General features: G+C 43.1%; 1 pseudogene; it reads right to left on the bottom strand.

Annotated features, from left to right (window-relative positions):
* Window positions 1–4609: 4609 nt before the first annotated feature.
* Window positions 4610–10331, bottom strand: LOC119354428 (annotated as a pseudogene).
* Between the last annotated feature and the right edge of the window lie 3334 nt (window positions 10332–13665).

Here is a 13665-nt window from a genome sequence, read left to right as displayed (position 1 = left end):
GGGGGGGGCAAGCGTGCCCTAGTGGGTTGTGCCCACCCAGGTGCCCCCTCAGGTGGCTCTTGGCTCCAGAAATTCTCTTTCATTGTATAAAAATTCCTCGCAAGGTTTTGTTCCTTTCCGAGAACTTCTATTTCTGCACAAAAACAACACTATGATAGTTCTGCTAAAAACTGCGTCAGTTCGGGGTTAGTTTCATTCAAATCATGCAAATATGAGTCCAAAACAAGAGGAAAAACGTTAGGAAAAGTAGATATGTTGAAGACGTATTACGGTTTCTTTTGGATCAAGGATATGAGGTTTCTTCTTATATTTGTCCATCACATATAAAGTGTACTAGTTTTCCTTCTCGATGGGTATGAATACCTGCGTGGAAAATTTTTCATATTATATGAGAGTTTAGTATGAAAGTATTTGTCAAAACATTTATACGAAATTTGATTTTGTTGTTGAGAAAGGTTCTTACTATTTTTTCTTAAGAGCTTCTTCCTTTGATATTTTTTGACATGAATGTTTAACTTACTGTTTTGCAAAGTATTTTTAAATTTTGGAACATTTTGATTTCTCTCCTTGATATTCAACAACTCCTACAAAAAAATGAGAAAAGTGTTAGAAACGGAAAAATAATATCAAGATAAACAACCATTTGGAAAGACAAATTTAGAAGATATTTTTTATTTTTAAACTTACCTGTCGGAAGTATGTTCTTAATATTAGTCTTTCACTTTCTTGTGATTCTTGTCTGCTTTATCACGTATTTCCTATTTCTGCCAACACATTCTTTTGTATATGGTGTTTATCGTTCATCTTTGCTAGTCTTGGACCAAATGTTGCCTTTAGGATTGCTCTAGTAAAATTGTGTTATGCACATCATTATGTGATGGGATTCGTTGCAAGGAAAACAAAACAAAAATCCTACGAGAGAATGAATAAACCCAAGATCCAATCTACTACTCCCTCCGTTCCAAATTACTCGTCGTGGTTTTAGTTCAAAATTTGAACTAAAACCACGACGAGTAATTTGGAACGGAGGGAGTAGATGCTAGCAATGAGTGGAAAAAGGTCTACATACCCTTGTAGAACACACGCATTTAACGATCTAATGATCACGGGTATGTAGTCGTACTTTCGTTCGGATCAATCCGATGTAGCACCACTCGAACGATGCCTCCAAATTGCACACACATGCAGCTTTGATGTCATCTCCTCCTTGATCCAGCAAGTGAGGGGGAGAGGCGGATGAGATTGATCTCAGCAGCACGAAGGCATGGTGGCGGAAGTATGATGGAAATCCGGCAGAGATTCGCTAAAAACTGGGCGGATGAGGGACGTATTGAACGAGAGGGAGGCGGCCAGCAACTGGGGTGTCAAGTCCTGCGGCCAGCCCTTCTCTCCTCTATTTTTTTATAGGCACGGGGGAGGAGGCTTGGCCCATCCTCCCAGCCTCTAGGGGCTGCACACCAAAGGGGGAGGAAATCTCCTCCTTCCTTTCCCACTGATTGTGATTCCTCCTTTTTAGGAATCTTGATCATATCCCTTTGGGATTTGATCCCATTCCTTTTACGGGGGATTTTGGTGCGCATGGACCAGAGGTGTGGCGCCTTGGTCCACCACCCACATCCATGTTGGTTCCACGCATGTGGGTCCTACTCCAGAACCTTCTAGAACCTTCTTGATACAATACCGAAAAATCCTGAAATATTTTGATAACCTCGAAAATACCTTCCATATATGTTTTCTTTGTCTATGGACCATTCCGAAGCTCCTCATGATGTCCAAGATCCCATCTGAGACTCCGAATAAAAATTCGATAACACCATCTTATTATCTCATCAAACCCTAGTGGCACCGAACATTAAGTGTGTGACCCTACGGGTTCGAAATATGTGGACATGATCAAGACTCCTCGCCAATCAGTAACCAATAAAGGGACCATGGATGCCCATGATGCTTCCCACATATTCGACAAAGATATTTCATTGGTTGAACCACGTTGTCAAGGATTTCGATAACCCCGTATACAATTCCTTTTGTCTGCCGATATGTTACTTGCCCGATATTGATCGTCGGTCTCATCATACCTATTTCAATCTCGTTACCAACAAGGTTTCTTTACTCGTTCCGTAATACAATATCCCCGTGACCAAACCCATTAGTCATATGCTTGCAAGCTACGTACTTCGGATGTTGTATTCCCGAGAGGGCCCAGAGATATCTCTCCATCACATGGAGTGATAAATCCCCGTATTGATCCATGCAACCCAGCGAGTACCTTCCGAGATACCTGAAGAGAACCTTTATGATCACCTAGTTACGAAGTGACAATTGATGCCCACAAAGCATTTTTTTCCGCACTAGGGAGTGACATGATCTCATGCTCTATGGAACAGATACTTGACATTAAGAAAGTTGTAGCAATTTAAACTTAGTGACACGATCAGATGCTAGGCTTGTGATTGGGTCTGTCTATCACATCATTTCCTAATGATATGACCTCGTTATTAAATGACAACTCATGTCTATGGCTAGGAAACCTTAACAATCTTTAATCAATGAGCTAGTCTAGTGGAGGCTTACTAGGAACACAGTATTTGTTTGTGTATCCACACATGTATTTGAGTTTTCGGTTAATACAATTATAGAATGAAGAATAAACACGTATCAAGAACAAGGAAATATGATAATAACAACTTTATTATTGCCTCAAGGGCATATTACGAATAATCTCCCACTTGCACTAGAATCAATAATCTAGTTTACATTGTTACAAATCTAACACCCATTGAGTTTTGGTGTTGATCATGTTTTGCTCGTGGAAAAGATTTAGTCAACGGGTCTGCAACATTCAGAACCGTATGAACTTTGGAAATCTTTATGTCACCGTCCTTGATGTAGTCACGGATGGAGTTAAAGAAACGTTTGATATGCTTGGTTTTCTTGTGAGACCGTGGCTCCTTGGCAATGGCTATGACACCAGTGTTGTCACAATAGATAGCCATGGGATCCAATGCACTAGGAACCACACCTGGTTTGGATATGAACTCCTTCATCCAGAACACCGTCAGCCGTGCCACCTGGCACTTGTTTGCCGAGTGCCGTAGCAGAGGATCTTGGCATACATCACATAAACCGAGTGTTCTTTTTTTGCCAAGCACATTGTAGCAGAGACTCGGCAACTACCGGCGTGCGTCGTGTCCTGTTGTCTGCCGAGAGCCACACTCGGCTTACATGGCCTTTACCGTGATCCCGTGGTCTAGTACTCGGCAAACAGCAATGTACTCGGTAACGACGATTTTCCCAGTAGTGATAGAAAACATATGGACATATGAAACATCAATAAATACAATATGAGAATATATTGTATAATTAGTGATGATCTAAAAGGGAAGAAATTACTTCAGCTACTTTTTTGGACGACTAGAAAATTTACTCAGCTTCATAAAACTGGTCATTAACAGTAATGTTGCAGAAAAAAAAGTGCTAAACTGCACATGTTGAGAGCTTAAAGTGTCTTTGATAGGGCACAGATCAGTGTCATGTGTTTAACCCCTAGACATTTAAGCCAGTGCTTGCATTACACGACTTGTAGGCATTATATGCTTGACGATCCTCCAAATTTATTTGGAATTTCTCCATTTCTGTAGAAGGCATGTAGAATAGGGTCTCAAGGATTTGAACCAATTTGAATTAGTAATTATGCTCAAACTCTAATTCTTTCGCCATTTTACATACATGAACAAGGAAGCCGTTATTGTGTTTCAATGAGGTATTGGCGTTGTACACATCATCTACATGTATGATTTCTCAGCGGAATTTGCAAGGTACTCCCTTCCTAAATATAAGTCTTTTTAGAGATTTCATTGCGGACTACATACGGAGAAAAATTAGTGAGTCTACATTCTAAAATATGTCTATATACATCCGTATGTAATTCATAGTGGAATCTCTAAAAAGACATATTTCAGAACGGAGGGAGTACCTGGCATGGATGCATCCAATGCAATTCCAGCCTATGTACAGTATTCTTTTTCATCTACCGTAGTCACTAGCTGCTACTCCCTCCGTTCCATATTACTTGTCGCTGATTTAGTACAACTTTGTACTAAATCAACGACAAGTAATATGGGACGGAGGGAGTACTTCTCTAGCCAATTGATCTTGAGATGTACAATTATTCAGAAACTTTGCAATCCAGATGATGTTTATAAATGTATTATTACTGAAACTATCAATATGTAGAGGAGTGCATGCTTATTCGCAGAAGCAATGAGCCAGCAACCATGTTGAATAGAATCTTCCTCATGTAACTGAGAATGACTTAATGGCCCTAAAATGCTGGAAGATGCAAATGAAAGGGTGGTACTATTTCAGTTTCTCTGTTCTCAACTAAAGTATGAAAACTTGGAAGGTATTCAAAATTCATAAGGAAACATCGTACAGATCGGGCATTTGTGCTAGATTCAGTAAAACTTCTAATGTAATTAACTCAAGTGGTAAATCCCCATCCACATTTCAGCACTTCGCTTCCTGCCTGATTCAGCTCTTTTGTACACAAGTAAGCAAGTCTTACAGCACCTCTGCCTTCTACTCGCATAAGTACCATCACATTCAGTTTGAGCAACTACTCTAATGCAAGCCAAAAGAACTTTTGCCTGACAAAGCATAAAGCACAATCTCTACTCTCATGCTAACCACCATGCTTCACTTGTCAGCTTCACCAGGAGCTTTCATTAATTCCTTGGCTTTCCTGTACAGAGTTAAACCAAAATGGAACAAATTTCAGCTATATGGAACAATAGCACCAAAAATTGAAATGGAAATGTTAGTCTCCAGTTTGGTGTACTTGAATTGTAGGTATAATTGAATTCGACACGCTGGTACAGCGTGCGACTGCTGGTCGTTAGTATGGAAGTACATATCATTCATGCTTCAAAAGATACAAGTTCAAGACAGTAGATTACCGTAGCTCTCTCTCCACCTCTATGTTTCCAGGATCTAATTTCTGAGCGTCCAGGAGAGCATCACAAGCTTGTTTATACTCCTAGACGTAGAGCACATCAAAGGCACATGAGCGACTGCATAGATTGTAGAGTAGGGAAACACGATGGCAAGCTAGACGTGTAACTCACTTTGAGAAGCATGTGAGCTGCAGCCTGACGGTAGCAAGCTTTTGCCCAGTTAGGTCGCAGCATTCTGCAGCTGAGAGCGTCTGACAGAGCACCTTCACCATCGTCCAACATCAGTTTACAAAGACTCCTGTTTGCGTACAATGTTGCACTCGGTGCGGCATCTATTGCCTATGGTCGGTCAAACAAAACAGGTTATGTGATTATCTTCTCATGATGACAGGTAGGGGTGGAAACGGATCGGATGCGGATCGGATAGTGCTCTTACCACTTCCATTTTCATATTTTCAAAACGAATACGAATCCGAATACGGATGTTCTCGGATACGGATGCGGCTCGGATATTATTCGAATACGGATACGCATCGGATATTTTCTTGATTCGGAACGGATACGAATTATATCAACATGTTGCTTAAGTAAATTAGTCAATAGCTATGTAACCTAAAATAATCAACTTGTGACATACAATAAGTCAATGATAAATAGGTTTATGAATAAATACTATTGCAATGCATAATAATTTATAAGTTTAATCATATAAAGAGTAAAATTTGACCACTTATTTGGCTTTTATTTTGAATAATTGGAATATTGGGCCTAGAATTTTAAAAAATATCACCCATAATCTTATTCGGATACGGATATATCCACTTCCATATCCATATTTGTGTCAAAATCTCCTACCATATTTTATTTTGTATTTGTTTAATAAATTTGGATACGGACAATTTCCATTTCCATTTTGATTCGGATGCGGATGTTTCGGATACGAATAGGCATTTTCTCGAATACGAATATCGGATATTTCGGATTATCCGCTACCACTTTCCACCCCTAATGACAGGTTAGGAAGATTAGTCCGGCAAAATAATATTAATCCAAGAGAAATACATCATAATGGAAAACTAATAAACGGGAAACTAGAGAACAATGTTAGAAACCTTGTTAGCAAACAAATAATGTTCTGCAATCGGTCCCTAGAAAAATGTCACCTTCTAAACCACCATTGTCCATAGATAAGGTTTAAGGGGCTTACCAGATCATATGATTTTGATGCGAACTTATAGTCCTTCAGCCTGAATGCATGATCTGCCTGTGACTTGAATATAGCTTTTGCTCGCTCAAGGTGTCTCTGATCCTGAATGATAGAACAATGCAAAAAAATAGGAATGAAGCGTCATTTCAAAGATATTCCAATTAAAACAGAAACTTAACAACTCTGTTACACACTCACCGTAGCTTCGTATCTGATATGCTTATTATGCTGCAATGCAAAGTGCACATTGAGGTAATTTCTCAAGTATAGCTGTATAGCACAGCAAAAGGCAGCAGTTACTCACACAACAAGAATTTGATCACAAGTATAGCTGTATAGCACATTGTCTATATTTGTATATTTCAGTTCACAACTTCACATCGACAGTATATATGCTTGTAAAGCACTCCTGTATCCTGAAGACTACGCATGACGAGAAGTTTACAGCAGTTCATGAATCGATACTGAACAACCAAGTTACTTTTTTTGAACCATTGAACAGCCAAGAACTAATAAGGGGTCCAAATCTGGTCCTTCCAAAATTATGATTGGTAGTTTGTTCTAAGAGCTTTAACTACTTCAATTTAATGGTTTTGATGAGGTGATGCTCTGAAGAAAAACCATAAAAAGGTCATGACTATCATTTTAAGTGTGATCTTATGCATATATAGTAAGTCCAGGTCATAAAAGTTGACAGACAAATTCAGGACTGGCGAGCAAAAAATATGACCAGCCATTCAAGTAGTGCCTCCTCCCATAATATAAGATGTTATTACAACCAATATATGAGGGAGTAAAATTTATCCACGGGGCGCAACAGCAACAAATAACATACCAGTGGCTTTGCACTTTCAAATTTTTCATATGAGATGATTCATCTATACTCCAGTTTGGGATAGATGGAATTGGGGAAGTCAAAGGAAACAGCATTTCAACTTGTTCCATACAGTCACGTCTAGCAGCATGCTCTATTGGTAACCTACCAAACTGGGCAACAAAAGGAAAAATGTCAACTCTTTTGAAATTAACTACATAACTAAAGGACCCTTTAGAATGCAGTAAAAGAATATGAAAATTATGAAAAGATATAACCCATATAATCAACTACAATGCCATGGGAGAGAACCAGGGTTTACATAATGTTGGTACCAAATGTTTCAACCAGGATTTATCCCAGCAAGCATTTCTAAATTCTAGTAGCAATTTAAACAGTCAATATACTCCGACAACATACCAAAAGGCCATCCTTCAGCAAGGGATTAAAAACAGGCATTTCAGCAAGAATTGAAATTGAGAAGCAACAATAATTTTTAGTGGCATGCCCTTTAGGAGTCACCATGAATTATATAGATAAAAACAACAAGGACAAATAGCTATACATGAATTTTAAAATTAGCCCATAATTATTGAAAGCACAAATTTAATTTGACACTTTAGAGTAATTGAAAAAGTACCAACCGCTGGGATGAAGAAAACAACATAAAGTAAGCTAAGAGAAGTCAAGTCATTTTAGTGATTGCTGATGAGTACATTTGGAAAATGCGGCTACCCTGAAGCCTGAATGCTGCATTATGAGATCTCGCTATCTCATCAACTGTTAAGTTAAGCACCGGCCTCATATTAAATAGAGAAACACTGACATAGCTTGGCTATATTTGGGCTCAATACAAGGACATCCGACATATTCAAAAACATTTCAGACTAACGATATACATATATACAGGATTGCACAGAACAGAGCATGCTCCAGAACTCAAAATTTGCTACTACATTCCAAAATATTTTCTAGTTTTCTCCTAAGTCAAACTTCTTTTAGTCAACAACGTCAATATGCATTTGTTGATATAAACCGTTAAAATTATAGCTCACACGCCTACCTATTGCCTGCACATAGATAAATGCAAACTTCTCATCACATAGTCAAAGACTAAAAGCACCATGAATTCATTGCTAAAGCTAAACTATCCTCCTTAAGAGTTGAGTAATACTTTCACCATAAGTTTTAGTACAATAGATCAAGAAAATAAGGTAAACATACACCATCAGGAATATTAGGATCCGCTCCTGCCTTTAACAGAAATTGCATAAAGTTGGTGTAGTCTTTGCGCCCTGCAGTGAACACTAACGGAGTCATCAGAAGTGAGGTCATCCGATTGACATCAGCACCACCCTGTGAAAAGGATTGTGGAATAAAAAAATTCATGGTTCCATCTCGGTGTAGAATCAGAACCCAAACTGGTGACACTGGTGTTAGCCTGAAAGAAAAACATGAGAATTTCTCTATGGTCCAAGAGTAATAATTATCATCAAATACAAAGGAACAAAATCTAGAAAACGAAAAATGAAAATAAGAAATGGTAAGGGTTATATACATCTGCATGGTGTTCCAACAAAATTTTCACTATTTTATCTTGTTCATTGGCAGCAGCTAGATGGAGTGGTGTACCATAGCCATATTGTATGTCAACAGGTACTCCTTTGGAAAGTAGGAACTCAGTAACCTTACAGCTTCCTGCCATGAATAAAATAATTCCATAAGTCATGTGGCTCCACATCTGAGTGTACAGCAGTGAATTAACTGCTAGTAAAGTGACCACCATGGCATAAAACATAGATGGGACAATTTTATCCAACTTTGACTAATTATATTTCAGAAAAGAGACTACAATATTATTGGAGTGCCCTAGACAGCGAAAATTGCATGGGTGAGGAGCCAGGGAGCTACCTACGGTTGCTGCATGATGGAGAACAGTGCGTCCTTTACCATCTGCTTTAGTTAGGTCACCGCCACAATCAAGCAAATACTTCACAGTTGAAACATCGTCGGACAGAACAGATGTCATAAAGGGTGTCACGCCTGCAAAGTCTGCAACCAAAAAGCACAACAACACAATTGAGACAACCAATGGTGCCAAACATAGACATGACAGATGCCAATTTCCATAAAAGGGAAAAGGGTTAGATAAAGACCTCCAACTCCAGGAGCAGGAGCATTCACATCTCCTCCCAGTTCCTCCACCAAGTACTTGCAAACTTCAATATGCCCTCTGACGGTTGCGAGGTGCAGCACACCAAGGCCACCCTTGTTGGAAAAAGAGAAGACCGCCCTTGGGTCAGCAAGACTCTCTACAGCACCATTCACCCAAAGCAAACACCCAAGCATATCAATATATTAATGAAGCAAATTGCCAAATTATAACTTGCTAGACAACCAAAAGAAAAGGATCCCAAATGTGTTGCATAGATGGACAAGAACCCCACTAAGTCAAGCAAGGATGCAAACCATGAGCATTAAGGGAATGAACTAAAATTTGTGATATTGGAAATTTAGCTCACTCACTTGAGTGAACTAAAGAGGGGTTGGAGGGTACCCTAAAGGTTTCATATCTGCATCGAGTCTTGGACACACAGTGAATCAATCGGTGCATAGACTTGACAAAAAAAAAACAGTGCTCTGATCATAAAGGCATAACATGTGCCCCGTGGAAGGACTTGCGTCAACCAGATTCCTAATAAACAGTACACAAGACCACAATCGCACAATTTGCTTTTCGTAGTTCGGAGAATAATTACTGTATGCACCAAATTTTACACTTAATTGTCTGCAGTACGAAAGCTGACCCCAAAATTAACAGCATACTACTCCACAGTCCACACAAGTCAAATGCAGGAGGAAAATTAACGAGGGACCATTCCTAGTGTCAAATCAAACAGGACCCGAATTGGTGTGGCTAACGGAACAGCGGTGGCAATTGCACCATCTCATCCTGTAACGACATACCTAATCTAGCCGTCGGAAATTCGATCACCGCGACGCGAGCAGCCAGAAGCAAAACCCTAGCCCAACCCAACAAATTATGGCCAAGCGAGGCGGGGGGAGGCCCGGGGGCATGGGGATGGGGCGGAGGAAGAGGAGGAGAGGCCAACCTCTGAGACGCCGGAGGTCGCCGTAGAAGGCCGCTCGCAGGGCCGCGTCCTGAGCTGCACACACAAATTGAGCGCGCGGGACAAATCGCCCGTAATTAGAGAGAGAGAGAGAGAGAGAGAGAGAGAGAGAGAGAGAGAGAGAGAGAGACGGAGAGAGTCGAAGAGGGAGAGGGAGAGGAGGGGAGACTCGCCGTACCCGTGCCGTCGCCGGAGCTGCCGGCGTAGACGAACGGCGGAGCCATGGCCGCCTCGCTCTCGTCGGCAGTGGCAGGGAGGCTTCCAGAAGAAGGCTTCGCAGTTGCAAGCGTCTGCTGGGGAGTGGAAGGGAGAGGGGAATAGGTTGTGTGTTCGGGACATCTGGATGTTTGGTTACCTGTATCGTTTTCTGCATTCCTTCATGCACGATTCAGTACCAGTTCCAGACGATTCTCACGAATCAAGTATGAAGAATCAATAAGCTGAAAAGAACTCGATTTGCTTCTTCAAAATCATCCGAGAATCGTCATAATCAGTAGTGCAATCCAAAAACGCCCCCCAGCCATGATAATTAAGACAATGCCCCTATTTCAACTAGTATTTATAGGAAGAATGTCACCGAGCAAAACGAACAACTCCTCTCGTCTCGACCTGTTCCTCGTGCTTTGTCCATCCGCTCGCTCGCTCCGCCGTCGCACCGCTAGATGCCAGCCCCACAATTCACCGACCCAATTCCGCCAATCCAAGGCATGAGCCACGCCAGCCCTGCGAGACGCTCCCGCCCCAGCCATCGCGGGATCCATGCTCCCCCTCCATCCACTAGTCCTTGGTCAGCGTCGGCCTTCACTTAAATCCGCAAGGCGCACCGCTGCCCTCCACTTCATGCCGATGCCCCATCCCTCCCCCCTACTCCTCCCTGGTCGTGCAGTCGTCCTTCTCCTCCGCCCCCGTGAGGTCTGCTTCATCCCATTCTCTGTTCCTATGAGCAACCGAGCATCACCAGCCGAACCGCACACACTGCATCTCCAGCAAATGTTGAGCTCTTCGACAGTGTGTGCCAGTGCTATGTTGTTGTTCATATGCGTCAGATGTGTGTGTCCAGTGGTGTGGTGTTGCAGATGAATGTACATGATCATCGTTGCTTTGCTTGATGGATGGATGAATGGTGCATATGTAGTTTTTTCGCTAGATGATTTGTTGATTTCAATGGTCAATATATGGATGTATTTCCTGCAAAATAAAATATTGATGTATGATGCTGTTAGTTGCTAGATGATTTGCTACTGAAAATGAGACTAGTCTTTTTATTTGTAGTTGAGACTCTTTTTTTGCGGGAAAGGAACTTCTCATTCATTAGTCATTATGTTTACATTGAGAAATGACAATGCTAGCTATTTTCATAGGGGAGTTTCGAAGCCAACAGGCTGTGCGCTGTTGCAAGCAACCCATACAACCAAGGGTGTGCATCGCTACATTCGCATGTCTGATGATTTTAGCTAGACTAATGTTCCTTTCATGAGCCAGAATCCTTCTGATCCCATTGACCTGGTTCGCATACCTCGAGCGTTCAACATCTTTAGACTGCACCATCTTCAACAACTCAGCGCAGTCTGTCTCCACAACCAACGACAAATTGGACCAGTGAAGCGCAAGTCAAAGCCCTTCGTCCATGGCCGCCATCTCTGCTTCTAGAGGATCACCACAATTAAAGAGCACCCGTGTCGCAGCGAAGATGGCCGCTCCTTCATGATCCCGCAGGATCATCCCAGCCCCGGCTGTACCATGCTCTTTCAAGAAAGCACCATCTATATTCAACTTAGCCTAATTCACGCCAGGGGTCTTCCATTGCGACGTCATTGTTGTTTCATGTGTGTTCTTTGACGTGCTTCCCAGGTAATCGATCACTTGCTTACCCTTCGTAACGTCCGCTTCAGGATGCTGTGGTATTGCAAGTAGGGAAGTGATATAACTCGAGAGGAAACCACGCGAGGCCTCAATCGGGATCGGGGGTTTATAATGTGTGACCTCATTTCTTGCATACCAAATCCTCCACATGATCATCAATGAAGCAAGCTTCTGCACTTCCGGCAATTTATCAAGCAGGCGGAACATCCACTCTGGCTCAGCAGCACGCAGGTCAGCAGTGCTCGGTAACACCCAGTGCTCTCACATAGCCTCCTAGAGCGGCGCTGCATGAGGGCAGATGACAAGGGCGTGGTGTGCCAAGCAAAGACACGAACTTTGGCCGGCGCGTCGTTCTTCCATATCAGGTTCCAAACTGACCGTCGTCCGTCCGGCTGGCCGCTCGAGGCGTCGGTATCCCGTTTAGCCATATGTTCCTGCAGACCAAGGTAGTAGGCACTACATACTGAAAAGCAACCACGCTTGTCTGGGTGCCAAGCAAGGACATCAGAGTCTAACCTGCTCGAGGCCTTGATCTAAAGGATACAATCAATATCTGGTTGATGGAAGTACTGCTTGAGCAGATTAAGGTTCCATATACCATTCAGGTTGAGCAATTCAGAGACCCACCTTAGACGGCAACGATGCTGTGGGGTGATTGGCCGTCGAGACTGATCACGAGGGAGCCAAGGGTCACGCCAAATGCGGACCTGCGAGCCATTACCAATACGCCATATCATCCCCTTTTTTATTTGGTGCACGCTGTGGTTTATTTGGTGCACGCTGGACCGGCGCACGGCTGTTGCTCAGGCCGCGACTGCGGCCCCTCTCGTGGTTGTACGCGGACCTAGTTTACGGGAGCGTCGGCCGAGGAATGGAAGCAAGAGGGGAATCAGCAATATACCTGTCCATGGGCAGCCCGGCCCGGTCGGCCCGACCCGACCCAGCTTGAAAAAGCCCGACCCGGCCCGGCCCGACCTTGTCCATGGGCCGGGCTCAGGCCTAGGTTTTGAGCCCGAAGCCCGGGTGTAACGCCCCGAGACCGATGTGCCAGGTGTCGTGCAGTTATTCGCTGTTTTTGCCTTGTCATTGCTTGCGTGTCATGCATTGCATATCATGTCGTCATGTGCATTTCATTTGCATACGTGTTCGTCTCATGCATTCGAGCTTTTTTCCCGTTGTCCGTTTTGCAATCCGGCGCTCCGTTCTCCTTCGGTGGTCGTTTCTACCTTTCTTTCATGTGTGGGGATTAAACATTTCCGGATTGGACCGAGACTTACCAAGCGGCCTTGGTTTACTACCGGTAGACCGCCTGTCAAGTTTCGTACCATTTGGACTTCGTTTGATAGTCCAACGGTTAACCGAGGGACCGAAAAGGCCTCGTGTGTGTTACAGCCCAACACCCCTCCAATTTGGCCCAAAACCCACCTAACTCCGCTCCATGTCCTAGAGCGTTCGATCACGATCGCGTGGCCGAAAACCGCACCTTATTTGGACTCTCCTAGCCCCCCTACGCCTATATATACACCCCCCATTCCCAATTCGCGGATCCTCTCCCCCTAACCCTAAAAAAATCCCAGATCCGCCGCTCCGGACATGTCCGGGCGGAGCCGGACAACGTCCGCCGCCACCGCCAGCCACTCCACGCCCGCCACCTATCAGCTCGCCGCCGCCTCCCACCGCCGGCCCGGGAGGCCC

The sequence above is a fragment of the Triticum dicoccoides genome, chromosome 1A (assembly GCF_002162155.2).
Source record: "Triticum dicoccoides isolate Atlit2015 ecotype Zavitan chromosome 1A, WEW_v2.0, whole genome shotgun sequence".
Lineage (NCBI taxonomy): Eukaryota > Viridiplantae > Streptophyta > Magnoliopsida > Poales > Poaceae > Triticum > Triticum dicoccoides.
This window is presented reverse-complemented; position numbering and strand designations above follow the sequence as displayed.